Source organism: Lonchura striata, chromosome 12 (assembly GCF_046129695.1).
Source record: "Lonchura striata isolate bLonStr1 chromosome 12, bLonStr1.mat, whole genome shotgun sequence".
NCBI classification, from domain to species: Eukaryota; Metazoa; Chordata; class Aves; order Passeriformes; family Estrildidae; genus Lonchura; species Lonchura striata.
In genome coordinates, this window is record NC_134614.1 from 4,457,750 (window position 1) to 4,484,575 (window position 26,826).

Here is a 26,826-nt window from a genome sequence, read left to right on the forward strand (position 1 = left end):
GGAAAATACAGTCGCAGCTGAGGCTTGTGGAACTCCCAGAATACTGAGCCTGCAGAGGAGGCAAACAGCCCTGGCCTCTCTTGAGGGGACTTCTCCTCACAGACTCCTCTTGAGAATGTCTCACTCCAGGAGGGGAAAGCTTTTAAACCTTCACCTTACCTTCCTCCTGTGCTAAAATGTAAGGCTCTTCCTGAGAAAAAACTGAGCTACAAACAATTCTTCATTCCTCAACAAAGCTACTCAGGTTCTCGATTTATCTTAAAAGAGCAATACCAAATGGGGTCATAAATGTCTCATCAAAGACTGTTTGCAGAGAAACCCCACCATATGAAAGAAAATATTTCTTAGCATCAGTTCACTCAAAAGAAACCCAGCCCTGAATTGAGCAGCACTTTAAATGAACTTGAATTCACTTTTGTCACATATCATCTGGTTTGGTTTGCTCCTTTTTTGGCCTACAGAAAATATTAGACTATTTCCTCTTGATAGGACTCCTTGGATGGTCCCCAAACTTGGCTCCTCATGATGCCTTTCCTGGATTGTTAATGCCGCCTGTTAGCAGCACCTGGCTTTGCCACCCTGTTCATGGTAGCGGGGCATGGCTGGTGCCACAGTCCCCTCTGGGGCCACGGTCCCCTCTGGGGCCATGGTCCCCTCTGTCCCCCTCTGTCCTGGCTTGTGGCATGTCCGTGCTGGTGGAGGATCCCTGCTTGTGCTGCTGCCTGCGTTCCACAAGGCCTATCGTACTCCCCAGCCAAAGAGAGACTAAAGTCACTGCTTTGGGCAGCTCCTTTGAGCGAGTTTAACGCTTACTCTTCTCTATCCCAGACCTCAGAAAAGCCACACAGCAGCACCATAAAGTCACCTCATCGACAGAGCTGAGGAGGTCTGAGCGCACAGAAGGTCGGCTTTCAAGCACATTGGGTTTTTAATTTAGTGGAAGCACTGACTCGTTCACGAGCTTTACTTGTCCAAGTGGATTGTGCGATACTGCTGTCCTGCTCGCGTTAAAGAGAAAGCAGAAGGGAGGAAGGAGTTAAGAAATGAGAGAGGCACTTGGGGCGCGGGCCTGGCAGACAAACGGAGCGGGGCGGCACCGGGCCGCTTTGCCGGAATCCCTTTCCGTGCCGGACAAAGGCGGACGCGGCTCCGCTGCGGGGCGAGCCGGGCGCTCGCTCGGCGAGCGGCGCTGGAGCGGCGGCGGCCCCGCCCCGCCCGTCCCGCCCCGCCGCGGGCCGGGGCCGAGCGCTCGGCCGGGCGGGCGCTCGGGATGCTCGGGCAGCGCCGCGGGCCGGGCGGGGCGATGGAGCCGCCGGAGGGCTGGGACCCCTACGGGCGGCCGGCCCGGCGCACGCAGTGGCTGGGCAGCGCCCTGCCTGCCACTACGGGCTGGAGCGCGGCGTGGAGAACGAGATCGCCGTGCTGGCCACCGGCCTGGACCAGCACCCGCAGGAGATCTCCCACCGCCTGGACCGCGCCGGGGCGGGCCGCATCCCCGGCGAGGACTGCCGCACGCTGTGCCGGGTGCTGGGGCTGGAGGAGGCGGCGGAGCCCGAGGAGTGCGCGGGGCTGTGGGACGGGCTCTCGGCCGAGCTCCCCTTCCGCCAGTTCCACGCGCGGCTCTGCGGCCACTTCAGCACCCGCGCGGGGCCGCGGCTGCCGCCGGGCCGGGAGAGCGAGCACATCGAGACCCCGATCCGCCTGCGCAGCCCCCGCCGAGCGGCGGCCGCCGGGGCCCCGCTGCCCAGAGCGCTGCGAGGAGATGGTGGCGCTGGAGCGGCCGAGGAGCGCATCGCCAGGCTGCGGGAGGAGAGCGGCACCTGCGGGAGCTGCGGGAGGACCTGCGCGCCGCCCTGCAGAGCAGCGGGGCGCGGTGCCTGGCGCTGCAGGTGAGTCCGGGCCGGCTTCTGCACCGGCCTCCCGGGGGCGGCTCGGCCGGGCCCGAGTGCTTCGGGAGAGATGCTGCTCTCGGAAAGTCGGTGCTTATAGCCCCTCCACTGCCGCACCGAGACCGCGGTTGCCTGTTCTGCCTCGGCATTAACTTTGCTTTGCAAAGTTGAGTTACAGGGAGGCTTTAAGGAGCAAGGTATGGCACCGGTGTGCCATTAGCTATAGTTGTGGTGAGCACTCTGTTTAAAGTGTAGGGGAGCTCAGCTAAACAAACCCACGTGTACAATGCTGCTGCTTCTTCTACTGCATGTGCAGTCAGGATGTGCTGATAGCATATGCTGGATGTGCACCACCGCAGGGTTTTTCCTAAAGTAAGAACTTTCGGATTCTTACGTGCACAAGCAGATGCAGTGTCTGAGTCAGAAGTGCCTACAAGAAATATCAGAAGGATGTTTTCTTCAGAGTGTGGTCACAAGAGTTCAGAGTTGGAGCCAGTTCTGCAGGCAGGCTGATGAATATTCTGGGGCTCCTCTGCAGAGCACCATTAATTCCGGGGCTGGCTTCTGCTGGTTCTGCTGTCCTGGCTCGAGTGACACACTTAACAGCAGTTCCATTACTCTGGCATGAAACAGCGTGGAACAGGCAGAGCAGGGAAGGGCAGCGTGGACCGATTGTTCTGGCAGCTCTGACCAGCTCTGATTTGATACTCACACAGCACTCACAGAATCCTGCTCCACCTGTGACACTTCCACTTGCAGTAGATGACAGTTCTCTTCACAATGTCCAGCAAGGCAGGTCAAAGACACTTCCACTATTTGTTTTTAAAAAAGGGAAAGGAAATCAGCAGCAGCCATGAAGTCACCAGTCTGAGGTTCCAGGAAAAATGAAAACAACAGAGGAGAGCTCCAGAACACCCCCAGCTGCTCCCTGCTCTCTTCTTCTGAACACAACTTCATTGGAAATCTTTTTCAGCAGACTTCTTGACTCCTGAGTACAGACCATAGTGATGACATTAAAGCTATACAGAAACTTGTGCAATAACATGATAGTGAGTAATTTGAAAATTGAATGTATAGCTAGGTATTAAAAACTACTTTCCAGAGATTGTTTCCTTGTTTTTGTATTTGGCAAAAGGTCAAGTAGCTTTAGTTGCTGATCAACTCGATGTGATTAAAAAAAAAAAAGCCAACAAAGCCCAATCTAGCTACTTTCAGTCTTAATTAAAACCTATCATTTTCTCCCTGCTTTGTGCTCCTGGTCATTGCAGGTGGGGCTGCGGAAGAGCCATGCCAGCCATACAGAAGAAGGATCCTGCTTCATAGGGGGTAAGAGACCATTAACACAGAAGCACTCCCAGACCAAGTGCCTCCAAAGTGTCCTGGAGGAGATGGAGCTCATCCAGAGCTCCAGGGATGGGCAGATTGAAGAAGCCATCAGGTCCAATCAGGAGCTGGAGAAGGAGCTGAAGAGCTCTCAGGAAGCTCTGGTCAGCCTGGAAGACTGCAACCGTAACCTGAAGAGGGAGCAGGCAGAGATGAGGAGGAAGGTGGAAGAGGCCAGACACACTGTCCTGAACAGTCTTGGCAAAGTGAAGGAGCTGGAAGTGAGAGCTAACGAGGTGCCACATCTGCAAATATACATCCAGCAGCTGGAATCACAACTGCAGCACTACAGGTAGGTTGGAGTCTGACAAAGTGCCTATAAAATCACTGTGCTGGGACACAAGTGAGTTTGAGAATCACTGGTTGGGGCTTATTAGATGTCTCCAAATCACCTTGTAAAATCTAGCCTGGGGGAAATTAGAAGCTGCTCATCCATTTTCTTGGTAGGAGTCTTCAGGAGACCTGGGAGTCTTCCAGGCCAAAGTCAGGGTACTGATCTACAGAGAGCTGAAGTTACTCCTCAAGACACACAGCACAAGAACTCAACATGGTAATGCTTCAAGAAAGCCCCAAAGCAAATTGCTGACAGTTCTTCAGAAACCATTTCCAACACACTTCCTTTTTTCACTGCATTTCCTGGTCCTTAGGTCCCATCCCAAGCCAGCTGTAATCAGATGGCTGACCCTCCATTTCATAGAAAGCTCTTCCACTTGTCCTCGGAATTGGGGAAAAGCACACAAGGACAACTTCTGGCCAGTGTTTTGAAACTTGCTGTGACTTCATTGCTTCTTTGCTGACAGAATAGGCAATAGAGGAGCTGAAAGGTTCCTAAACCCATAAAATTAACAGAGTGGGAATCTCAAAGGAAAAACACTAGAGCCAACTAAACCCCACTTTTGTAATAGCATCAACAAATCCTTCCAGAAGTCAGAAAGTTGGTCATTAATTTAATAGTCACGTGCTTTTGTTGCTTTTTATCTCCGACAAAACTCGGACTCACTGATGGTTATTAAGTGTTAAGACATTTCTGCCCAAGTTTCAGACTGACCTATGGAATAAAATCTAGTTTATCTTCTCACTAACCCAAAGCAAAACCATATTTATAGATATATTTTTACTTACAGTACTAAATCTAGTAGTTTAATGAATTGCATCTTCTGAAGTCCTTGCCTTTTCCTAAACACACACTTCCTCTGTTTGCTGATAAGAAGAATTCATAGTGTGTTATTTGTGGCATCATAGCTATTGTATTGTTTAATGAAGTGAGGAAATTCTAAAAATAACCATTTTATCCAGTGTCTTTCTGTCAGCATTGTGTATGTTAATACTTGCATGGTTGGAGAAGATCAAAGAAAATATAAGTATTTCTTTAAACATCTGTAGGATTTAAAAGCCATTGCGAGGACACGTGATGTTCAAGATGGCTGTCAAGGACGAATGACACAACTCCTGGTGCTACAAAGGGTCACACAGCTTGTCAGGGCTGTCACGTTCTCCTTGGCATGAGCACCAAAGATTTAAGATGAGTTCTTGTCCCGTGGAATTGCTTTTCCAAAGTACAGTGAAGGATAAAAAAGATCACCTTGGATCAGGTTTAAAGGCAATAAACTATGTCCACTGGCCTTGCAGAGCAGGAACTTTGTGGGTTACATCAAAACAAAGAGTGTGAGTTTAGAAATGTAAATTATATGCTCCTTGTACAATAACCTTCATTTATAATACTTAGTTTTAAATGGCATGCTCGTTTAAAGTGATTGTCAAGCTCAGGAGTGGTGCTGGACTGACCATTTAGGAAGTACACCCCTTTTTTAGCCCTGTAGCACATTCAGCAGAGGCCCAGGCCAGCTTCCAGCCTTTGAGATTCTCTGTTGGCACAAAGCAGCTGCACCTCCCCATCCAGTGAAACAGCTCTTGGTGTAAACAATTTAACTTAGAGATGCATGATGATAATTGTGTCTTGCATGCCTGTGCTCATATTCCATAACACATGGAATCCCATCGCTCCACGTGTTCCCAGCGTGGCACAGAGGTGTCCCAAGTGGCAGAAAATGGTGAATGAGCAGTGCAGAGCTGTGTGTTAGGGTGGGGAAAGGGTTCAGCAGCAGCTCTGCCCCACACAGCCCTGGCTGTCCCAGCTTGTCCCACTCCCTCTGCTTGCCCACCCTGCTGCTCAGGCAGCCCAAAGGCCTCCTGCTCAGAGACAATCCCTTTCTCCTGATGTGCAGGAGCTGACATCCATGGCTGTGGCTCGGGTGAGCTGCTGGGAGCGCTTGGTGAGGGGAAGAGATGGGCTGGCTGAGGTGTGGAGAGGGAGGGACAGCTGGGAGCCCACAGGCTCTGCCTGTCCCTTGGCCAGAGTGTCGCTCATCCTGTTGGTTTAAGTCAGCTTGTGTTTCAGTTGCTCTTATGTGTACTGTTAAAGTCTGGCTGGGTTTCAGTCACCACTCCAGTGAGCAGTTTTCTCCCTTGCCAGGTGCCACACAGAGTTTGTGAGCAGGGTCTGGATTTGGCAAGAGCTAATGCTGCAAGGTAGTGCTGGAGAGGAACGGGGGGGATTTGGGTGTCCTGCAGAAAGCATTGACAATTGCAGGTATCTCTCCTGAGAATTCACCTTTACTGGCTTGGTGAGCCACAGGTTTCCTCCAGCTAAAGTCCAGTTTTGTCCAGAGAGAATCATATTCAAGAATGAGTCCAGTCTATGAGCTTTACACACTGCTCCTGTTTATAGTTTCATATTTATAAAGGAAATGCTTTCTTCCTTTAGGCTTAGATGTTCAAAGCTCTTTTAGCATCTAAATCTCTCTTCTAGACCTTCATCTGAGACCTGTTTGCTATCATTTAGATCTGAAATCCCAACCATGACCTTAAGTTATAATCCCTAATGCAGGAAACAACAGTTTGCATTCAGGCAAGAAGGTGTTTAAATACCTGCAAGTGATTAAACATTGTCCTAAATTGGAGTGTGTAATTAAAATCAGCTATTCTTGATTTAATATTCCAGATTCATATTCCTGCAAATGTGTATGACTTAAACATGAACTTTTTCTGAGTGCACAGGTTCCTGTGCCAGGGTTTGAACTGGCCCTGTCACATCATTGGGTTCCTAAACCAGCCTGGTTGATCAAATAGTTCATCGTTCTTTTCTTCAGGTGCCCATCCTGATCTTCCTGCTCTGATCCATGTGTCAGGTTTCTGTCTGGACTGTCTTTCAGCTTTTATTTTTTAACTCCCGGTCAAGTTAGTGAGTCAGCTCAACTTTAAAGGTAAATTTCAGTAAATTCCTTCCTGAAAAGCTTGAGCTCAATTCATTTCAGAGGAAAAAGACGACACAAGAAATTGCATATTTACCATTGGTATTGTATAAAAAGTGTGTAATTGCCAGTGCCTGATGACAGGACAGTTTAGGAAGTCAGGCAAGTCCCATTTTTATGCAATGCCCAGGAATTATTCCCAGAGGGCAAATAATTAACCACTATTCCCTAGTCTCCCTTCCCCCCCCCCCCCACACTAATTCTGCTGCAGCACAAGGTGACACCATCCATGTATTCTAATAGAATCCCATGATTTCTAAGTATTGTTTATAAAAACACCTTACATTGAGATATTACTACAGTGAAAATGTCACATCTATTGCTTTTTTCACCCATTGAGCCATTTGCCGTGTCAGAAAAGGAAATTGGATTGATTTGACAAGAATTGTTCTTGCCAAATATGACTTCGTTCTGTATTCTATACTACATTGAAGGTGGCTTAGAAATGGATTACTTAATCAAGTGTCCATATTCTTTTTCTCTTTAAAAGCCTTGGAGGGAATAGAACAATTTAACAACCATATTTCTGATCCCAGTGTAAGAAATAAAAAGTGAGGTCATTTAGAATCGAAATAAACTTCATAATAGAGATGTTGACAGAAGGTTTATGTTGCTGCATTAATCAGCAGCACAGTAATTAAATAGATCAGTGAAGGAGGTCATAAAATACTGTTGCCTTCATGGAAGACAACAGCGACCTGGTTGCAAGGAACAGCACGGCAGCCCAGTCTCCCCTGGGCCACTCGGGCTAACGACACACGCAGGACACCAATGTGGTGGATGGTCGAAAGCCTTTATTATCTTATCTCATGGGTTTAAATAGTCTTGGGGGACTCTGCTACGTCAGGAGGGGTTGGTAGGGTCTCTAGGGTTAGTCAGCAGTGGAAGACTACTGGGTTAGGTGTGGTTACATTCTTTGGGGTAATGGATAACATGTTGCAGGGTGAGAGGGGGATGGGGGTCTTTCTTTCCGTCACATCCCGAAATCTTCCGTTCGCCTGTCCCTATCTACTGCATCTCCCCCCTCCTTTTCATAAATAAAATGAGGTAGTCGTAGATATAGGCACTGGAGTGAGGTACAAACTTGTAACTTGGTGAGGAAAAAAGGGGTTTGGTAAACCTGAGTAAATCTCGCAAGGTGAGTTTTGAAGGCTTTTGCAACTGACTGTATTTGCAGTTTTTGGTTTACAGCATTTGTTGCTGGCCCACGAACAGAATGTTCGCCCATTCTAGATGGGCCTGAACAAACGAGACTAGCTTGTTCAGCAGGCATGGTTTTATGGTAACAGTTAAAAGCAGTATTGCCAGTGGACCTACCAGGGCGGAAATTAAAGTGGTGAGCCAAGGTGATTGATTGAACCAGGATTCGAACCAGCTCTGCTGGGTTTCCCTGTCTCTCTTTCTCTGAGCCAGTCTATCTCGGAGTTCTGCCATGGAGTCTTTAACGACTTCCGTATGATCTGCATGAAAGCAGCATTCCTCTTTCAAGGCTGCACACAGTCCTCCTTGTTGCATGAACAAGAGGTCCAGTACTCGCTTATTCTGTAAAACTACTTCTGAAAGCGAAGAGACTGATTTTTCTAGATAGGAGATGGATTTCTCGATCCTCTGCAGGTCTTCATCGATGGTCATTTGCAGCTGAGAGAGTCCGTGCTGTTGGGTTGCGATGGCTGAGACACCTGTGGCTGTACCAGCTGCTCCCAGGCCGAGCAGCATTGCGATAGTTATACCTGTGATTATTTCTCTTTTGTGGAGTCTGTCAGGTTCTTCGAAAAGGTGGTACACTTCTTCATCTGAGTGGTACAGGACCCTAGGAACAATCAGAACTTGGACACAGAAGTCAATAGAGTCATTGAATTTGGCAAGGAACACACAAGGACTCACTCCGGATCGCTGGCAAACCCACATCCCAGATGTGGATGGGACCACCCACTTATTGGTCTTTCTGTTGGGCTTGACAACTTTAGTGCAGAAGTTGCCTTTCTGCTTTGCTAAAGTTGCATTGCCAAAACATTTGCCTTGTCCTGTGATTTGACTCAGGGTGATTCCTCTGCAGGGAGTGTCCCATCTGCACTGGTCGGGGGCACTGGCTGTGGAGTAACTGAAGGGGGTGTCTAAAGCAATGCCTTCGTAGAAAGGGGGTTTAACATCATAACAAAGTCAACAGGAGTTAGTCAGGTTCGGTTTGGTTTCGTTTGGGGTTAGAAAGGTAGCTTCTAGCATATAAACACAGGGGTGTTCCATGGGCTGGTGGAGGGCTCTATGTGACCCTTTTGCAGCTCGAGGTCAACCAGTTCTAGCAAGGCTGCCATCTGAGGCTTTGGCAGGGGCCACTGCTCGACCCATACGGGGTCTGGTGATTTTTAAGTCCGGGACGGCCCTCTCACTCTGTTCACTGGGGGGACTTCTTTGCATTGCCAGTGTCGGGGCCACAGTGCTTGGGGAAAAATCGAGCAGTCTGCTCCTGTGTCTGCCCAAAACTGAAGCCCTATGACATGGGGGTCTTGACTGCCATAAAGGCGGCACATCCCCCACACCTTCGGGGGCTCCTTCCCTATTTTCATGGCCAGGGCCACCCAGGGGTCCCGTTCTGGGGCGTCCCCTGCTGACCCTGCGGCACGGGCGCTACTTGCGGCGGTAGTGGGTACGAAGGTACCGCAGGCTGTGTTGCGAAATTCGCTGGCGAGGGTATGAAGCTGGCTGCCTCCTGTGGGGGTATGGGGTATAAGGGCACCCCGTTCCACTGGGGGTTGGCATAGATGGGCCGCCTTGCATTCGCGGCGGGAGGAGGCTGAGTGCGGCCCGCATGCCCCTTCCCTCTCCTGTTTCCCTGGGGCCGGGACCTGCATTCCTTGGCGAGGTGCCCCTTCCTCCCGTAGCTCCAACAGGCTCCTCTCGGGCGTGTTTGGGGTGGAGGCGCCGCGGCGGGCTGCCATGCCGGGTGGGGACAGCTCATCGCGATGTGACCTGCCTCACCACACTTGAAACACACCATGGCACTGGTCAGGGTGTGTATGGCTGCCTGAATGGGTGTCAGGTGTTCTTCCCTCACTACATGTCTGATCATGTCAGCCAGGCTGGCTCCGGCTGGCAGGGAACGTAAGATATCTTCGGTGACAGAGTTGCACTGCTGGCGCAAGCAGTCAGCTACCACGGGGCCCTTTGCCTCTGCCGGCAGGGTAGAGGAGTCTATCGCTGCCTGCAGGCGATCCACAAACTGCGTGAAGCTTTCGCTCTCTGCTTGCCTCACGGTGGACCACGGCGACGGCTTGGCTACGACCCGGGAGGCTGCACAAATAGCCTCCCTAGCAGCCCGAGTGGTCGCCCTGACCTCCTCAGCCCGCATCTGTGTGGCTTGTTGCTGAGGCATGATCATATCATCGTGCTTTCCCATAAGCCTGGATAAAGTCGATCCGCGTAGTGGCTGCCTCGCGCCAGATGCTTGGGCTAATAGCTTTGTACAATTATCCTCCCATTCCTGTCTAAACACAATCATTCCGGCACCATCAAGTATCATGCGACCTATTCGCTCAATATCAAAGGGAAGCAGGTCGTCATTACTAAAAAGACCATCGATTAATGTGGAGACCACGGCCGAATTAATTCCTTTTTCTGCAATGGCTTTGACAATTGACTGTACATCTTTTGGGTTTACCGGGGTATATACCCTCTGCTGGCTCCCTTCCGGGCCGGTGATCCTCACCGGGAAGGCTTGTAAGGCAGCCGCTGGGGACCATTCAGCACAGGCTATTTTTATTTCTCCCCAGTCGGTAAACTGGGCTGGTTCGTATTGTGGCTGCTTTTCGGTGCAGCTTAAAGCTTTACTTGGTTTTGTTTTAAATTGCGTTGGCTCTGTTCCCTCTATTTCAGACTCCCAACTGGCTTCCGTCAGCTCTTCCGGGCTGCCGGAGCTGCTGCTGGACTCCGAGTCGGAAGTCGAATGCCAGCGCACTTCCGGGGCTCGGTGCCGTTTTGTGCGGCTCCGACCCCGCTCCTCCCCCCGGGGGTGGCGCCACTGCCGCCCCCCGGGCTCGCCCTGCCTCCTGCAGGGGGGGGTTTCTCCCTTACATGGTGGCGGCGTCAGGCACGGCTGCCGATTGGCTCCGTGCCCTCTGCCGCTCTCCTCCTCTTTCTCCCGCACACGCGCATTAGTCAAACTCCGCACCTCTGGGCTCTTCGTGACGAGACTGCCCGTGCCCCGCCCCTCCGCTTGGCTGCCGGTGCCATTTACAAAGGGATACGGGGGCGGCGTGGGTAGGATCTCCTCCCAAGCCGTGGCCTCCGCGCCTCTGGCTTCCCTTGCCAGCCTCCACCAAAAGAACTCTGCGCTCTGCTGCACCTCCGGCAGCGGGCCACCGACCGGCGGTGGCGGGGCGGATGGGGAAGCCGCGGATTTTTGGGAGGTTTCCGCGGGGGGCCCCGGGCCCCGGCCTGGGGAGGGGGGCGACGCGCCGGGCCCCCCCGGATCCCTGCTCCCGGGCGGATCGTCCTCAGGGGCGGTTTGCATTGCCGCCCCTACCCCTAGCTTGGGTGTAACCAGTAAACACGTATGCGCTGCGCTCCATGCCTCCTGCTCTTCTATTGCTTTGCGTAGGGCTTTCTCTACTTTGCCCCACACCTTAAGGCATTTGCTGCTGCCTGAGGATTTCGTGTCCTCGGCCAGCATGGCTGTGCATTTTTCCCATATCTCCGGATGCAAAACATCCACAGGGCGTTCAATTGCCCCAAGCTCAAGCAGCCTTGCTATAGCAAGATAAAAGTCTTTGAGCTTACACTCAATCCCCCATTGCTTATGAACCTCACTTACGACCCTGGCGATGGCGTCCATGACGATCGCGGGTCCGGGGACGTGTCCCTCGCCGAGAACACGGTTTCACCGGTCTGGCCGCTGCTCTTGTCCAGGCGACACCCGCTACCCGAGCTAATCTTTCCCAGGTTTCGGCACCAGTTATGTTGCCTTCATGGGAGACAACGGCGACCTGGTTGCAAGGAACAGCACGGCAGCCCAGTCTCCCCTGGGCCACTCGGGCTAACAACACACGCAGGACACCAATGTGGTGGACGGTCGAAAGCCTTTATTATCTTATCTCATGGGTTTAAATAGTCTTGGGGACTCTGCTATGTCAGGGGGGGGTTGGCAGGGTCTCTAGGGTTAGTCAGGAGTGGAAGACTACTGGGTTAGGTGTGGTTACATTCTTTGGGGTAATGGATAACATGTTGCAGGGTGAGAGGGGGATGGGGGTCTTTCTTTCCGTCACATCCCGAAATCTTCCGTTCGCCTCTCCCTATCTACTACAACAATGCTATGCTTTGAATCGTCTACCATGCTGTGCAACCAGTGCCAGTCTCGTGCTTTGTTTTCGACTGAGAGTACACGGAAGTTGCGGAATGAAAGTAGCGTCTTTGCTGAAGCTAATGAAAGACTACTTCAGCTGGGCTTATCAGACTTATGTGAACAACAGTTTGTTTATCTACCAAGACTGAGACAAGCTGTGGCACTTTAATTGGTTTCACTCCATGATGAGGGCTGAACTCTAAACCCAGAAGAGCCAGTCCCAGCTTATTATGGGAGGCACAAGAAACAGTAATGGAGAACTGAGTTTCCTCCATGGAATGAAAGGCAACAGAGAGCCCATTTCAGGGAAGGTCCCACAGCACTTAAGGTCAAACACAGAGAGAAAAGCAAATGAGAAGGAATCGTGAGGAGAGCCCAGCTGTGAGCCCAGAACCACAGAAGAAGGCAGCAGGGACACTGGGGCCATCAGGTTTCTGCCAGGAAGCACTTCTGACTAGCCCGTGACCATAGCCAGACAGCTTTTGAGTATCATCTCCAAGGAGGGAGAGTTCACAAGCACCCTGACAGTGCTTGGTCACCCTCACAGTAAAAAAAAGTTCCCCAATATTCTGAGAGACGTTCTGTGTTCTGGACACCCCTGAAAAGAGTCTGGCTTCTTTGTACCTTCCCTTCAGTTATTGGTATACATTGGAAAAGATCCCCTATAGAGTCTTCTCCAGATTGAGCAGCCTGGAGGCAGCACTCCTAGCCTGTCTTCGTGGACCCTTCATCATCTTCTGAACCCTTACTGGACACTCCAGAATGTCCATCTTTACTTATGTGGGGAGCTGCACACTGAACAGACTGCTCCAGTGGAGTGTCACCTCTTTTGACCTGCAAAGTAGACTGAGAAGTAAGAAATGCCTTGCGTTGGTTTATTTCTAAAACAGAACATAGGGCTGAGTATCATCAGTGTAACCTGTGAATTTATATTAAAAATATGGCATTAGGATGTTGCTTGAGTGGAGCAGCCATGTGAGATGAGCTGCCTTAGAAGTTTTCATTTCTTAGGGCTGGAGTTTGTGTCTTCTGGGTGTGGAACCTGAAAGCCCCACGTAGTCACTGGGGAGTCATTGTGACACCTGTGACAACAAGCCTTCTGGATGCTTGGGGAAGCCCCAAAAGGCCACAGTGTCTGGCCTCCTCCACTGGGTACAGACATCTGAATGTGGGGGAAGAAAAAGGGCCTCCATCCCATTGTCTGCTTTCTGAAGGCACAGAGAAGATTTGCTGGACAAGGATCCTGACAGGGTCTAGGGTGCTGGTCCCAATCTGCCATGCACTCAGGCTCTGTCTGCAGCTGCTGAGAGGCCAGGAATTCCTCTCCCAGTGTCCCAGCTCCTGCCTGCACATATCAGAGAGGTCAGTTACCATCTTGCCTCAAGAGCTAGAACATGCCAAGACACTCAAGTGTTTCTCATCTGACCCAGGATGGTCCCTGGCATTGGATAGGAAAAAATTCTTTAAAGCTTCTTGCAAAAAGACAAATACCAGAGAAGACCAGGAATGCAAGGAACTCAGATAAGGAGGCCCTCTGTCAAGGATGATGGACTTATCCAGATAACAGAGCAGAAGACCAAAAGCTCATGCGCAGAGGAGAAGAGTTCAAAAGTTCAATGCAGAGGAAGACTATGGTTTCAGCCTCAGAAGACCACCAGAAATCCCCATAAAGTCCACCAGAGAAAACCACGCATGCCCAGAAGGGCGTGGACCTATTTAGCATGAGAGGCGAAGACAGGCGGGGCCAGGGGTTGAATATGCATAGAAAAGTTGTGTAATGTATTGCATATGGAACACCTTTGTGAATAAAATTGTGAGACAAACTCCAGCTCGGGGCACAAGATTTTGGAGAGCTATCTCACTTGTGCCGGGCGTTGTCATACATACCCACTTCATAACTACATTGAGTTGTGGAGTCTATTTATTTATTCCACGCATCGCTTCAGGAGGAGGAGAGGCAGCGCCCCGGGCGCGGGGGGAGCCATGCTGCCACCGGTGGGGCCGGGCAGGGCAGGGCAGGGCTGGGCTGGGCCGGGCAGGGCAGGATGGCTCGGGGGCTGGGCAGGATGGCTAGGGGGCTGAGCAGGATGGCTCGGGGGCTGGGCACGGTCTCCCCTGCCCTCCACCCCCGGGGCCACGCTGCCCTCCCTCGGGGGAACTCACGTGGCGCCCATGGCTGGGCGCCAGCTGTTTGAAAAATGTCCTTTTCTCCGGGCCTGACCCCAAGTGTCTCGTAGGAGTCGTGCTCCAGAGCCTTCCCCTTCCCCGGCCAGGCTCCAGCACCTCAATGTCTGTTATGTCGTGGTTTCAAAGCTGAACACAGGGCTCGAAGCGTGGCTTCAGCTGAGCCCAGCACGGAGGGACGGTCACTGCCCTGGTCCTGCTGCCGCAGCAGTGCTGGAACAAGCCAGGTGCCATTGGCCTTCCTGGCCCCCTTCCTGTTCCCCGGACACACTGGTGCTAGCAGCTACGCTGAGAAACTGTTCATTCATTACCACAGCATCTCAGAATGGTTTCCGTCAGAAGGGGCCTTAAATCACCGACTCCCGTCCCCGCCCTGGGCACCTTCCAGAGTCCCAGGCTGCTCCCAGCCCCAGTGTCCACGCTGGCCTTGGGCACTGCCAGGGATCCAGGGGCAGCCACAGCTGCTCTGGGCACCTGTGCCAGGGCCTCTCCACCCTCACAGGGAGGAATTTCTTCTTAACATCTAATCTCAAACCCCTCTCTTTCAGTTTGAAGCCACCCTCCCTTTTCTTGTAACCCCAGGCCCTTGCAAATAGCCTCTCCCCATTGTTTTTGTCAATTCCTTAAGGTACTGGAAGGCCACAATTAAGTCACCCTAAAGCTTCTCCAGGCTGAACAAACCCAATTGTCCCAGCCTTTCCTTGTATGAGTGATGCTCCATGTGTGAAGGATCTGCTTGTCCTTACCTATGACAGAAGCATGGTACACGTGTGCATGAGGAGAATGGGTTTCAGGAAGGTCACATGCATGTTGGAGATCCTTAAAAGATCCTTAAATCCTTATCAGAAGATCAGTTTGCTGTCCAGCCAGGGACATGGGCTAAAAGTTTACCCAGCTTTAATTTAGGTGGTATTTCCGAAGTTAGCCAGTTCTCATTTATTCTAAGCGAGTAAACTTTTACAGGACGTTCTCTTTACATAGGAGCACTTTTTGCACTATTTATTCAGCTCGTGTTTTATTTATCAGTACCTCAGCAATGCTGTTCCACTTTCTATCCCAGAGGAATGTGTGCTGCTGGACAGTTCACTTCTCCCTGCAGCTTCTGTGCGTGTATTACTCATTTTCTGATTAACTATCATGAAATTGTATGGTCTGATTTAGAGAAGAGCTGAACTATGCAGCTGCAATTTAAGTTAATAGGAGCTGGGCCTAGAAAGATGTGTGATATTAAAGGTGTTGGCAAATCAAGCTCTTGCGCTTTAAATCGCTCCCCAAAATACTGAGGGTTGCTTATCTTCTTTACTATTTCTCTCAGTGAAGTTGGAAGCTTTCTTTGTAGACATGTTAAGAAGATAAGTTCAGTAAAGGCTGAGATATTAGGGAGGAATGTATAAAATTGCCCATGACTAAAGAGTACAATGTGTTTACAGTTAGTACAATTCAAACGGAGTAAATAAGAGGTAGATAATGAGTATTTTGCATCCTGTGTTGTGAATGAGGTCTGTATCCTAATACTTCCTAGCTTTAAAAGCAGAGTGTGCAATCTCAGAATTTATTTCCTTTCTCTCATCAGCAGCGGTGGTGATGAGTATTCAATGTGAGAACAATAATTTTCCAGTAACAAATACTTCTTAGACTTGAGTTATTTTCATAAGGTCAGCAAGGTGCAGTTGGGACCTTAAAGCTTATTGATGAAACATGACAGTGAAGTATTGCAAGTAAACATCCAACACATCTTTCAGTGCAAACCTGGCGGTTTTAAGAACAGAGTAAGGCAGGGGACATTAATGAGCAAATCTACAGTTCCCATTATATGGTAAAATTACCAAGTGAATTGTGTGCTCCCTTGAATTGTAAGTCATGCATTGCAGCAATGGGTTAGCATTTCTTTTGGCCAGAGGAGGCTGAGCTGGGAGGCAGCCAGTGCAGTCAGTGTGTGCTCTGAGGAGTCCCCGCCTCAGGGGTAGGAAGGAGTCACTAAAACATCAGGGGCTGACTCAGCAGCGTTGCTGCACTGCTCCCCTTTTCCTTTCTGCGCTGCTGTGAGATCCATAGGAGTCAGCACAGCCCTCCTGCCAGGACAGACAGTGCAAACACCTCCTCTCAGGGTTACCCGGTGTGCTGGAGAATGGGAGCAGGATACACACGCCAGGAATCGGAGGTGATTTTACAGACATATCGAGTACACCTGAGTAAGTCTGAGAAAGAACACAAATGGAAATTGTCAAACAATAAATGGTTGTTCCCTAAGAAGCTGAGCCTTTTGTGGAAGAATTTCAAGAGATTTTAGAGGCAATCAAAATACATGCAATAAATAACAAAACACCAGGTGCTGATCATGTTTCAACTAGAATATGAAACTAAAGGGGAGAGAATTACTGAAAGATTTTACAAACTCACTTGGATGGTCTGAAGATCTGAAAACACTGCCAAGGAACCAGACAGACATGTACTCTGATCAAATCTTTTAAATCTATCAATTTCTGAGGGCCTGACTATATCCCCAGGGGCTGGGGGAGCTGTCACGGGGCAGGGAGGGCCAGGGCTGGCAGGGGCTGCTCAGGGATGGGTTTGGCCCCTGTCCCTCCAAGGAACGACGGCCCAAGCAGCTGTGCTGGCCCCAGGCTCTCCTGCCGGCCTGCTGGGCTTTGTTGGGGGGCACAGACTGTGCCAAGGGGCGGCAAGGTGCCTGCAGGCCCCAGCTCTGGGCAAACAGAGAACGTCCTGGGCGTATGCGCCGTGCTGCCAGCTCAGCAGTGCAGCACAGCGCGGGCTCACGCTCCCCATTGCTCCCACAGATGCAGCCGGCCCCACAGCACCTGTTCCCAATTCCCCGAAGGACATCGGAATTGGATTCTGTCAGGGAACAGGCTGGTGGCTAGGGTTAATGGCAGGCATGCTTCTTCTTGTGCTTCTCTTTATTTTATGCTGCGTTGTAATCTGGTGTTACTGGAAGATAAAATGGTGAGTGTTTTGATCATCTTTCTCTCAAACAGCTTCTTTAAAAAGTCTAATGTAGGTGGGAAACATTTCCAGTGAGTATCCAGTAGAGCTGTGGCCAGTCCATGGCTGTCCAAAACACTCTGCTGAGGGTTCTGCTGCTGCCCAGTGCTTTCCTTGGCCTCTCCATTGCTGGGCCTTGTCCTGGGGGGCCGCTGGGGCTGCAGCCAGTGCTGGCTCCCCCTGAGGCTGCCTGGCCAGGAGCAGCCCCAGGGGCACAGGGCAGAGGCACAGCAAGGTGGGCAGGAGAAAGAGCGGGGACGAGATTGCCCCTGAAAGGCAGAGGCGCTCGGGGGCCCGCTCCTGGCCAGGGAGATGCCCAGAGCCGTCCCCTGCTCGCCGGGGCCTCGAGGGGATGCTGTGACCGCCGGCGGGGCCCCGAGGGGCTGGGGGAGCCCATGCTGAGCATCCCTGGGCTGAGGGCACATATCCTTCAGTGGGATCATCTGGGCCTGGACCTCTTCCAGTGGCATGCCCGGGAAAAGAGGGAAGCGTTTAAGAGCATCTGCAGGGACACAGCCTGACCAGGAATATCAGCAGGCAAAACAAAGGTTTTGCTGAATAGTGGTCCTCGGATAAAGCAAAACATTTACAATCAGAGCACTCCATTTTTATAGAAGGGGGTACAATCTGGGGCTACAGCTAAGGCCATGAGCTCACAGCAGGCTCTGGGGTCACAGCAGGCTGAGGTCTGAGCAGGCTCTGAGGTCACAGATGTCCCAGAGCCCCGTGGTTCCAGAGCACCACCACGCCCGAGCAGGCAGTGCTTGAGCACAACTGCTGTGGCAACAGCAGCGGTGGCAGCAGTAGTGCCGACATTGGAACAGCGGTGGCAGCGAGAGTGGCAAGACTGGCACAGGGCGAGGCACCATGGCCCTTGCTCTGCGCCTCCTCCTCCTTCTGCTCCTGGCCGTGGCCCTGCCTGCCAGGGATGCCAGGGCTGCTCCACTGCAAGCGCAGGGAGCAGGTGAGCCGGCAGCCTGGCTGCCCTTTCCCGGGACAGCGCTCCCTGCTCCCCGGGAAGAGCTGGGCATGGATTTCCCATGGGCTTTAGGGAGGGAGAGAGCCACCATGGGCCCCAGGCAGCTCCATCTGCCCACCCAGGGATGTTGCACAGGGACTGCAAAGAGGGTGGGCAGTGACCAGGTGCCAGCCCAGAGCTTCACAAGCCCCTGTCCAGCTTTGGCCTTGTCCATTGCCACCTGGATCCCACAGCCTTACTGATCCCCTTGCAGTGCCCAGTTCCCTGAGGCAGAAGGGGATCCCAGCACAACATTGAAATGGCTCTGATCTGGGTTCCTTTCTAGATTGGGATCGTGACTTGGATGATTTGGAAATGCTGGTGAATGATGATTTGATGACCTTGGCAGATGCTGAAGGCAAGTTCTCAATGTACCTTGCCTGACAGAATAATCAGTGTCAATGTGGCAACAGCTCCCTTCTACCAATACGTTCCCCTAAAGGTTGATGGGTTCAGGAAAATTTGCTCTGCTCCTTTCTCAAGCCCTGAGTGATCTCACAGGATCACTGTCAGTAAGAGGAAGGAGCATTTGGCTGCTCATCTGGCATGTGCAATGCCAGAGTGTCATTCCGTGTGCTATGTGCTGACACGGGGAAGAGCCTTGGGTGCAGCCTGAGGATCTCCTACAGTGTCACGGAGCTGTTCTGTCCTGCCTTTCTTTGCAGCTGAACCTGTCGGTGAAGGTGGTGCAGCTTCCCAACCCATCCCCATCACTGAGCTTCTGGGAGATGCTGAGGGTAGGTCAAGGCCTTTCCCCCTGCGAGAGCTGCCAGCTCAGAGCCCAAAGCTCGGCCAGGGGGGCATCGCTGCAGGTGCCAGCACAGAACCATGCACGTGTGTGCCCTTGCCCTGGGCCATCCCCTCACCACTCCTGCGGCTCAGTGCTGCCCGTGTAGATCTGCAGAGATGGCAGAAGCTTCTGTGGCTCTTGAGTTACAGGTGTGGCTGCACAAATAACATTCCCAGGTCCTTTGGTGGATGTTGCTCACAAGCCCAGCTTCCATCACAGGGGTGAGTAGTGTGTCCCTGCTGACACCACAGGCTGAACACAGGTTTTGTGGGATCCCTTGCTGGGAAATGGAAATGTTTTGCTCTAAGGTCCTCCGACAGGGAACAGTAAAGCTCCAGCATACAAGAAGCCCCATGATCCATCTAAACACATGGGGAAAATGCTGAAGGAAATGGAAAAGGCTGGACAAGGTGGGTGCATTTCCCTCAGCCTTCCCCTGGGACTCAGCAGCCGGGGCCTTTCCCTGCACATCTGGACAGGCTGTGCCTGGCACAGCGGGAAGGGATCCATGGCAGCCTCACTGCCCCGCTGCTGCTCTCACGGCTGCAGGGCTGTTTCCCAGCCTGGCCTGGCTGCAGCTTCTCCCCAGCCTCTGCAGCAAGGCATTTGGCACCAGCTGACAGGGAGCCCCAGCTGCACCTTGGGCCGTGCACAACCTGACATCCCCTGCAATTTCCCTTTCTCCAGGCACATCCTGTGGGATGGCAGCTTGGAAAAGGGAGGGCCCTGGACTACCCAAATAGTTTATATGAGTTCCTGATCCATAGAAAAGATTTTCACAAGCACTGCCTCCTGAACATGCGCCCTCCCATCTGTGTAATGGTTCCATGTGATCCAGTTGTGCTATTTCCGTGCTCCAGAGGACCAAAAAGCTGTGCTGAAGGCTGAGTTTCCCAGAGGAAGCAGTGGCTCGTTGGCAGCCTCTGCTGCAGGAAGGGAGGCGCTGCCAGGCACAGTCACAGGAGGAAATTGCTGTGCCTCTGGGCCTGAGCCCTGCTGAGCCTTGAGCTGCCCTCTCTGCTGCTTGGCAGTGCGGGCACAGCCGGACAAGGCCGGCACAGCCCAGAGGAATTGTTATGCTCAGGGCACTCGGGTACTGAGCAGTCCTGCTGGGGTCCCTCTGTGGGAGACACCTCCCGAAACCTGGGAGCGACTGCACAGGGTGCCCGTGGTGGGGAAAGGGCAGAGGGGGAGAGCAAGGCTCCAGGGTGTCCTGCGAGGGCCTGGGTATGAGCCCTGGGGCTGGGGCAGCAGTTCCAACAGAGGGGGGCAGAGAGGGAGTGCAGGAGGGAAGGAATGGTTCCGGCACTACATGCTGCACTTCTCCCCAGGACTTTAGGGACATTTCCCTCTGTGGGAGGGAGAGGGCCCCAGGGCCCTTGGGGTACTCCTGCCACCCCTCCAGGGATGTTGCACAGGGTCTGCAAAGAGGGTGGAGAGTGACCAGGAGCCAGCCCAGCACTCCCCAGGCCCCTGTGCAGCTTTGGCTGTGTTCTTTCACATCAGGCTCCCACAGCCTTACCCGACCCCCTCGCAGTGCCCAGTTCCCACAGGAAGAGGGGGATCCCAGCTCACCATGGAAACGGTTCTGGTCTTTGCTCTCTTCTAGACTGGTATCGTGACATGGCTTACATGGAAAATCTGGTGAAGGACAGTTTGAAGAATGTAGATCATGGTGGAGGCAAGTACTCCGTGTGCATTTCCTGGCAGAATAATCAATGTCATTCTGACGAGAGCTCACCTATGATCCACTTGACTTAACATTATCTCAGGGCTGAAAGATTCTGGAAGACTTACCCTGTTCCTTTCTAGAGCCCAACAGTGATCCCATATGATCGCTGTCAGGGAGAGGAAGGAGCATTTAGCTGTCCATCTTCCACCCATGTGCAATGCCAGTGTCTCCTTCCCTGTGCTCTGTGCAGCCCCAGAGAAGAGCAGAGAGGGAAGGGGCCGGGCCCAGGGCTGTCTGTGCCCCTAGGCTGAGCCTTTCACAGCTCCTTTGCCAGCCCCAGGGAGCCTGAGCTGCTCCTGCTGCTGCTGCCAAGCCCTGGCCCTGGCTGGGGCTGGGTTTAGAGCTGCTGGCAGCTCCAGGGAGTCCTTTCTGCCCCGACTGCCCCGCAAGGGGCTCCTTCCATCCCAGTGTGGGGCCACCACAGGCTCGTGGTCCCCCTGCCCCTGCTCCAGGGTGGAAGGCAGAGCTGAGGGAGTGCCTTGGAGGGCACCAATCACCCAGGGGCACTCACTGCCACTGCGGCCTGAAGGAGACATGCAAAACCTTTCTGTTAAGGTCCTCCTAGAGAGATGAACCAAGACATAGGAGACAAGAAATCCCTGGAGGCAGCCAGACATCTGGACCAGATGCTGAGTGATCTGGAGAGACGCCGTGGTGGGTGCATTTCCCTCAGCCTTCCCCCTGGGATTCAGCAGCCGGGGCCTTTCCCTGCACATCTGGACAGGCCGTGCCCGGCACAGCGGGAAGGGATCCATGGCAGCCTCGCTGCCCCGCTGCTGCTCTCACGGCCTGCAGGGCTGTTTCCCAGCCTGGCCTGGCTGCAGCTTCTCCCCAGCCTCTGCAGGAAGGCATTTGGCAGCAGCTGACAGGTAGCCCCAACTGCACCATGGGTCATGCACACCCTGATGTCCCCTGCAATTTCCCAGTCCCCAGGCAGATCAGGAGGGGTGGTGGATTGGAGAAGGGAAGGTCCTGTCCAATCCCAAAAGCTCATCTGATTTTCTGATCCTTGTCCATGACTTTGACCATTATTGGCTTATGAAGATGGCACCTCCCCGATGGGGAACCGTCCCATCTCATCCAGCTGTGCCTTTTCTTTCCCAAGCAATGAACCAAAAGTCCGTAAAGAAGGTGGCTGTTCCAGAAAGAAGCAGTGGCCTAGTGCCAGCCTTTACTGCAGGAGGGCAGGATGTTCCAGGCACTGGCACAGGAGGTAACTGCTCCAGTGTGTCCTGACAGGGCCTGACACTGTCCCCTAGAGCTGTCACAGGGCAGGGAGGGCCAGGGCTGGCAGGGGCTGCTCAGGGATGGGTTTGGCCCCTGTCCCTCCAAGCAGCGACGGCCCAAGCAGCTGCGCTGGCCCCGGGCTCTCCTGCCGGCCTGCTGGGCTTTGTTGGGGGGCACAGCCTGTGCCAAGGGGCGGCAAGGTGCCTGCAGGCCCCAGCTCTGGGCAAACAGAGAACGTCCTGGCCGTATGCACCGTGCTGCCAGCTCAGCAGTGCAGCACAGCGCGGGCTCACGCTCCCCATTGCTCCCACAGAAATGCTTGGCAAGTCCAGAACAAATGCCCAGAATGCAACGAGCACCCCAAGAGTTTTCTGCCCCCAGGATGTGTGCAAGTCCTGCATGATAGGCAAGGTGGTGACACTGATCACTGTGCCACTTTCTATGGTCCTGTGCTGTGTTGGGTTCCGATGGTGGAAGGAAAAGAAACAGTAAGTTGTTGCAGATTTCTACCCTCCAGCATCTTCAAAGGCTGCTGATAGTCATGGAAGATTCCCAGTGAGGCTGCAGTGGAGTTGTGGGCAGTCCATGGCTGTCCAAAGAATTCTGCTGAGGGTTCTGCTGCTGCCCAGTGCTTTCCTTGGCCTCTCCATTGCTGGGCCTTGTCCTGGGGGGCCGCTGGGGCTGCAGCCAGTGCTGGCTCCCCCTGAGGCTGCCTGGCCAGGAGCAGCCCCAGGGACACAGGGCAGAGGCACAGCAAGGTGGGCAGGAGAAAGAGCGGGGACGAGATTGCCCCTGAAAGGCAGAGGCGCTCGGGGCCCGCTCCTGGCCAGGGAGCTGCCCAGAGCCGTCCCCTGCTCGCCGGGGCCTCGAGGGGCAGCTGTGCAGCTGGGCCAAGGTGTGCCAGCCGCTCCAGCCGTGCTGGGGAGCCTTGCCAGCTCTGGGCCCTGCTGTGCAGGAGGGTCCCTGTGTGCCACTGGCAGCTGGGGCCTCAGCCACTGCTCTCTCCACAGCAGCGCTGCTGCAGCTCCAGCATCCTGGCCGAGAATGAGTGACTCCCCCTCGCCCCCAGGGAGCCCAGAGATCATTGAGTTGGCAGCAGTCAGACATGGCCTGAGCAGCAGCAGTTGCCCAAGAAAGCAGAGCCTTAGCACTCCGTGCCTGCCCCACAGTCCCCCAGTCCGGCTGTGATGCGGAAGCTTCCCGAGATCCCCCCACCTCCTCCCCCCACCGAGCCCACCACCCTGGTCCAGCTAGGACCGGAATTGGGCCAGCCACGGCAGGGCATGGGCTACCAACAGCTTGGGGCACCTGCTCTTCTTTACAAATAACACGCCTTACCTAAGACATCAGGCAGAATCACTTTTCATACTGTTCTACCTTCAGCAGGAAGGGCTGAAGCTTCTTCCCTGTCCTGTCTCATCCTTTACCACTTCAGTTTTCATACAGTTGGCTGCTGGCTACATCTCTTAAAGACTTTATTGGCAATGCATGTTTTACCCCACTTTTCAGGAAAAAAAAAAAAAAATCTTCATTTTAAACTTTGTTTTTAGTGTGCTTGTGCCACTAACATTTTTAGCAATAATTTTCCATAGTACTTCTTCCCTTTACCTTACTGGTCATAAAATGTTCATCTGGACATAAAAATCACCAGAATTACTGAGATTTCCCTCAAAGCCATTCCAGAGGGGAATCTAGCACAAAATATTCTCCCTGTGTACTGCACAACAAGAAATATTCAGAGGAAAATACAGTCGCAGCTGAGGCTTGTGGAACTCCCAGAATACTGAGCCTGCAGAGGAGGCAAACAGCCCTGGCCTCTCTTGAGGGGACTTCTCCTCACAGACTCCTCTTGAGAATGTCTCACTCCAGGAGGGGAAAGCTTTTAAACCTTCACCTTACCTTCCTCCTGTGCTAAAATGTAAGGCTCTTCCTGAGAAAAAACTGAGCTACAAACAATTCTTCATTCCTCAACAAAGCTACTCAGGTTCTCGATTTATCTTAAAAGAGCAATACCAAATGGGGTCATAAATGTCTCATCAAAGACTGTTTGCAGAGAAACCCCACCATATGAAAGAAAATATTTCTTAGCATCAGTTCACTCAAAAGAAACCCAGCCCTGAATTGAGCAGCACTTTAAATGAACTTGAATTCACTTTTGTCACATATCATCTGGTTTGGTTTGCTCCTTTTTTGGCCTACAGAAAATATTAGACTATTTCCTCTTGATAGGACTCCTTGGATGGTCCCCAAACTTGGCTCCTCATGATGCCTTTCCTGGATTGTTAATGCCGCCTGTTAGCAGCACCTGGCTTTGCCACCCTGTTCATGGTAGCGGGGCATGGCTGGTGCCACAGTCCCCTCTGGGGCCACGGTCCCCTCTGGGGCCATGGTCCCCTCTGTCCCCCTCTGTCCTGGCTTGTGGCATGTCCGTGCTGGTGGAGGATCCCTGCTTGTGCTGCTGCCTGCGTTCCACAAGGCCGATCGTACTCCCCAGCCAAAGAGAGACTAAAGTCACTGCTTTGGGCAGCTCCTTTGAGCGAGTTTAACGCTTACTCTTCTCTATCCCAGACCTCTGTAAAGCCACACAGCAGCACCATAAAGTCACCTCATCGACAGAGCTGAGGAGGTCTGAGCGCACAGAAGGTCGGCTTTCAAGCACATTGGGTTTTTAATTTAGTGGAAGCACTGACTCGTTCACGAGCTTTACTTGTCCAAGTGGATTGTGTGATGCTGCTGTCTTGCTTGCGTTAAAGAGAAAGCAGAAGGGAGGAAGGAGTTAAGAAATGAGAGAGGCACTTGGGTCGCGGGCCTGGCAGACAAACGGAGCGGGGCGGCACCGGGCCGCTTTGCCGGAATCCCTTTCCGTGCCGGACAAAGGCGGACGCGGCTCCGCTGCGGGGCGAGCCGGGCGCTCGCTCGGCGAGCGGCGCTGGAGCGGCGGCGGCCCCGCCCCGCCCGTCCCGCCCCGCCGCGGGCCGGGGCCGAGCGCTCGGCCGGGCGGGCGCTCGGGATGCTCGGGCAGCGCCGCGGGCCGGGCGGGGCGATGGAGCCGCCGGAGGGCTGGGACCCCTACGGGCGGCCGGCCCGGCGCCCGCAGTGGCTGGGCAGCGCCCTGCCTGCCACTACGGGCTGGAGCGCGGCGTGGAGAACGAGATCGCCGTGCTGGCCACCGGCCTGGACCAGCACCCGCAGGAGATCTCCCACCGCCTGGACCGCGCCGGGGCGGGCCGCATCCCCGGCGAGGACTGCCGCACGCTGTGCCGGGTGCTGGGGCTGGAGGAGGCGGCGGAGCCCGAGGAGTGCGCGGGGCTGTGGGACGGGCTCTCGGCCGAGCTCACCTTCCGCCAGTTCCACGCGCGGCTCTGCGGCCACTTCAGCACCCGCGCGGGGCCGCGGCTGCCGCCGGGCCGGGAGAGCGAGCACATCGAGACCCCGATCGGCCTGCGCAGCCCCCGCCGAGCGGCGGCCGCCGGGGCCCCGCTGCCCAGAGCGCTGCGAGGAGATGGTGGCGCTGGAGCGGCCGAGGAGCGCATCGCCAGGCTGCGGGAGGAGAGCGGCACCTGCGGGAGCTGCGGGAGGACCTGCGCGCCGCCCTGCAGAGCAGCGGGGCGCGGTGCCTGGCGCTGCAGGTGAGTCCGGGCCGGCTTCTGCACCGGCCTCCCGGGGGCGGCTCGGCCGGGCCCGAGTGCTTCGGGAGAGATGCTGCTCTCGGAAAGTCGGTGCTTATAGCCCCTCCACTGCCGCACCGAGACCGCGGTTGCCTGTTCTGCCTCGGCATTAACTTTGCTTTGCAAAGTTGAGTTACAGGGAGGCTTTAAGGAGCAAGGTATGGCACCGGTGTGCCATTAGCTATAGTTGTGGTGAGCACTCTGTTTAAAGTGTAGGGGAGCTCAGCTAAACAAACCCACGTGTACAATGCTGCTGCTTCTTCTACTGCATGTGCAGTCAGGATGTGCTGATAGCATATGCTGGATGTGCACCACCACAGGGTTTTTCCTAAAGTAAGAACTTCACTTGCAGTAGATGACAGTTCTCTTCACAATGTCCAGCAAGGCAGGTCAAAGACACTTCCACCATTTGTTTTTAAAAAAGGGAAAGGAAATCAGCAGCAGCCATGAAGTCACCAGTCTGAGGTTCCAGGAAAAATGAAAACAACAGAGGAGAGCTCCAGAACACCCCCAGCTGCTCCCTGCTCTCTTCTTCTGAACACAACTTCATTGGAAATCTTTTTCAGCAGACTTCTTGACTCCTGAGTACAGACCATAGTGATGACATTAAAGCTATACAGAAACTTGTGCAATAACATGATAGTGAGTAATTTGAAAATTGAATGTATAGCTAGGTATTAAAAACTACTTTCCAGAGATTGTTTCCTTGTTTTTGTATTTGGCAAAAGGTCAAGTAGCTTTAGTTGCTGATCAACTCTATGTGATTAAAAAAAAAAAAGCCAACAAAGCCCAATCTAGCTACTTTCAGTCTTAATTAAAACCTATCATTTTCTCCCTGCTTTGTGCTCCTGGTCATTGCAGGTGGGGCTGCGGAAGAGCCATGCCAGCCATACAGAAGAAGGATCCTGCTTCATAGGGGGTAAGAGACCATTAACACAGAAGCACTCCCAGACCAAGTGCCTCCAAAGTGTCCTGGAGGAGATGGAGCTCATCCGGAGCTCCAGGGATGGGCAGATTGAAGAAGCCATCAGGTCCAATCAGGAGCTGGAGAAGGAGCTGAAGAGCTCTCAGGAAGCTCTGGTCAGCCTGGAAGACTGCAACCGTAACCTGAAGAGGGAGCAGGCAGAGATGAGGAGGAAGGTGGAAGAGGCCAGACACGCTGTCCTGAACAGTCTTGGCAAAGTGAAGGAGCTGGAAGTGAGAGCTAACGAGGTGCCACATCTGCAAATATACATCCAGCAGCTGGAATCACAACTGCAGCACTACAGGTAGTTTGGAGTCTGACA

The 26,826-nt window shown here is 53.3% G+C and overlaps 1 pseudogene; it reads left to right on the forward strand.

The window, feature by feature from the left end:
• The first annotated feature begins 1,270 nt into the window (after positions 1 to 1,270).
• LOC144247011 (EF-hand and coiled-coil domain-containing protein 1-like) lies at positions 1,271 to 26,556 on the forward strand (annotated as a pseudogene).
• The last annotated feature ends 270 nt before the right edge of the window (positions 26,557 to 26,826 follow it).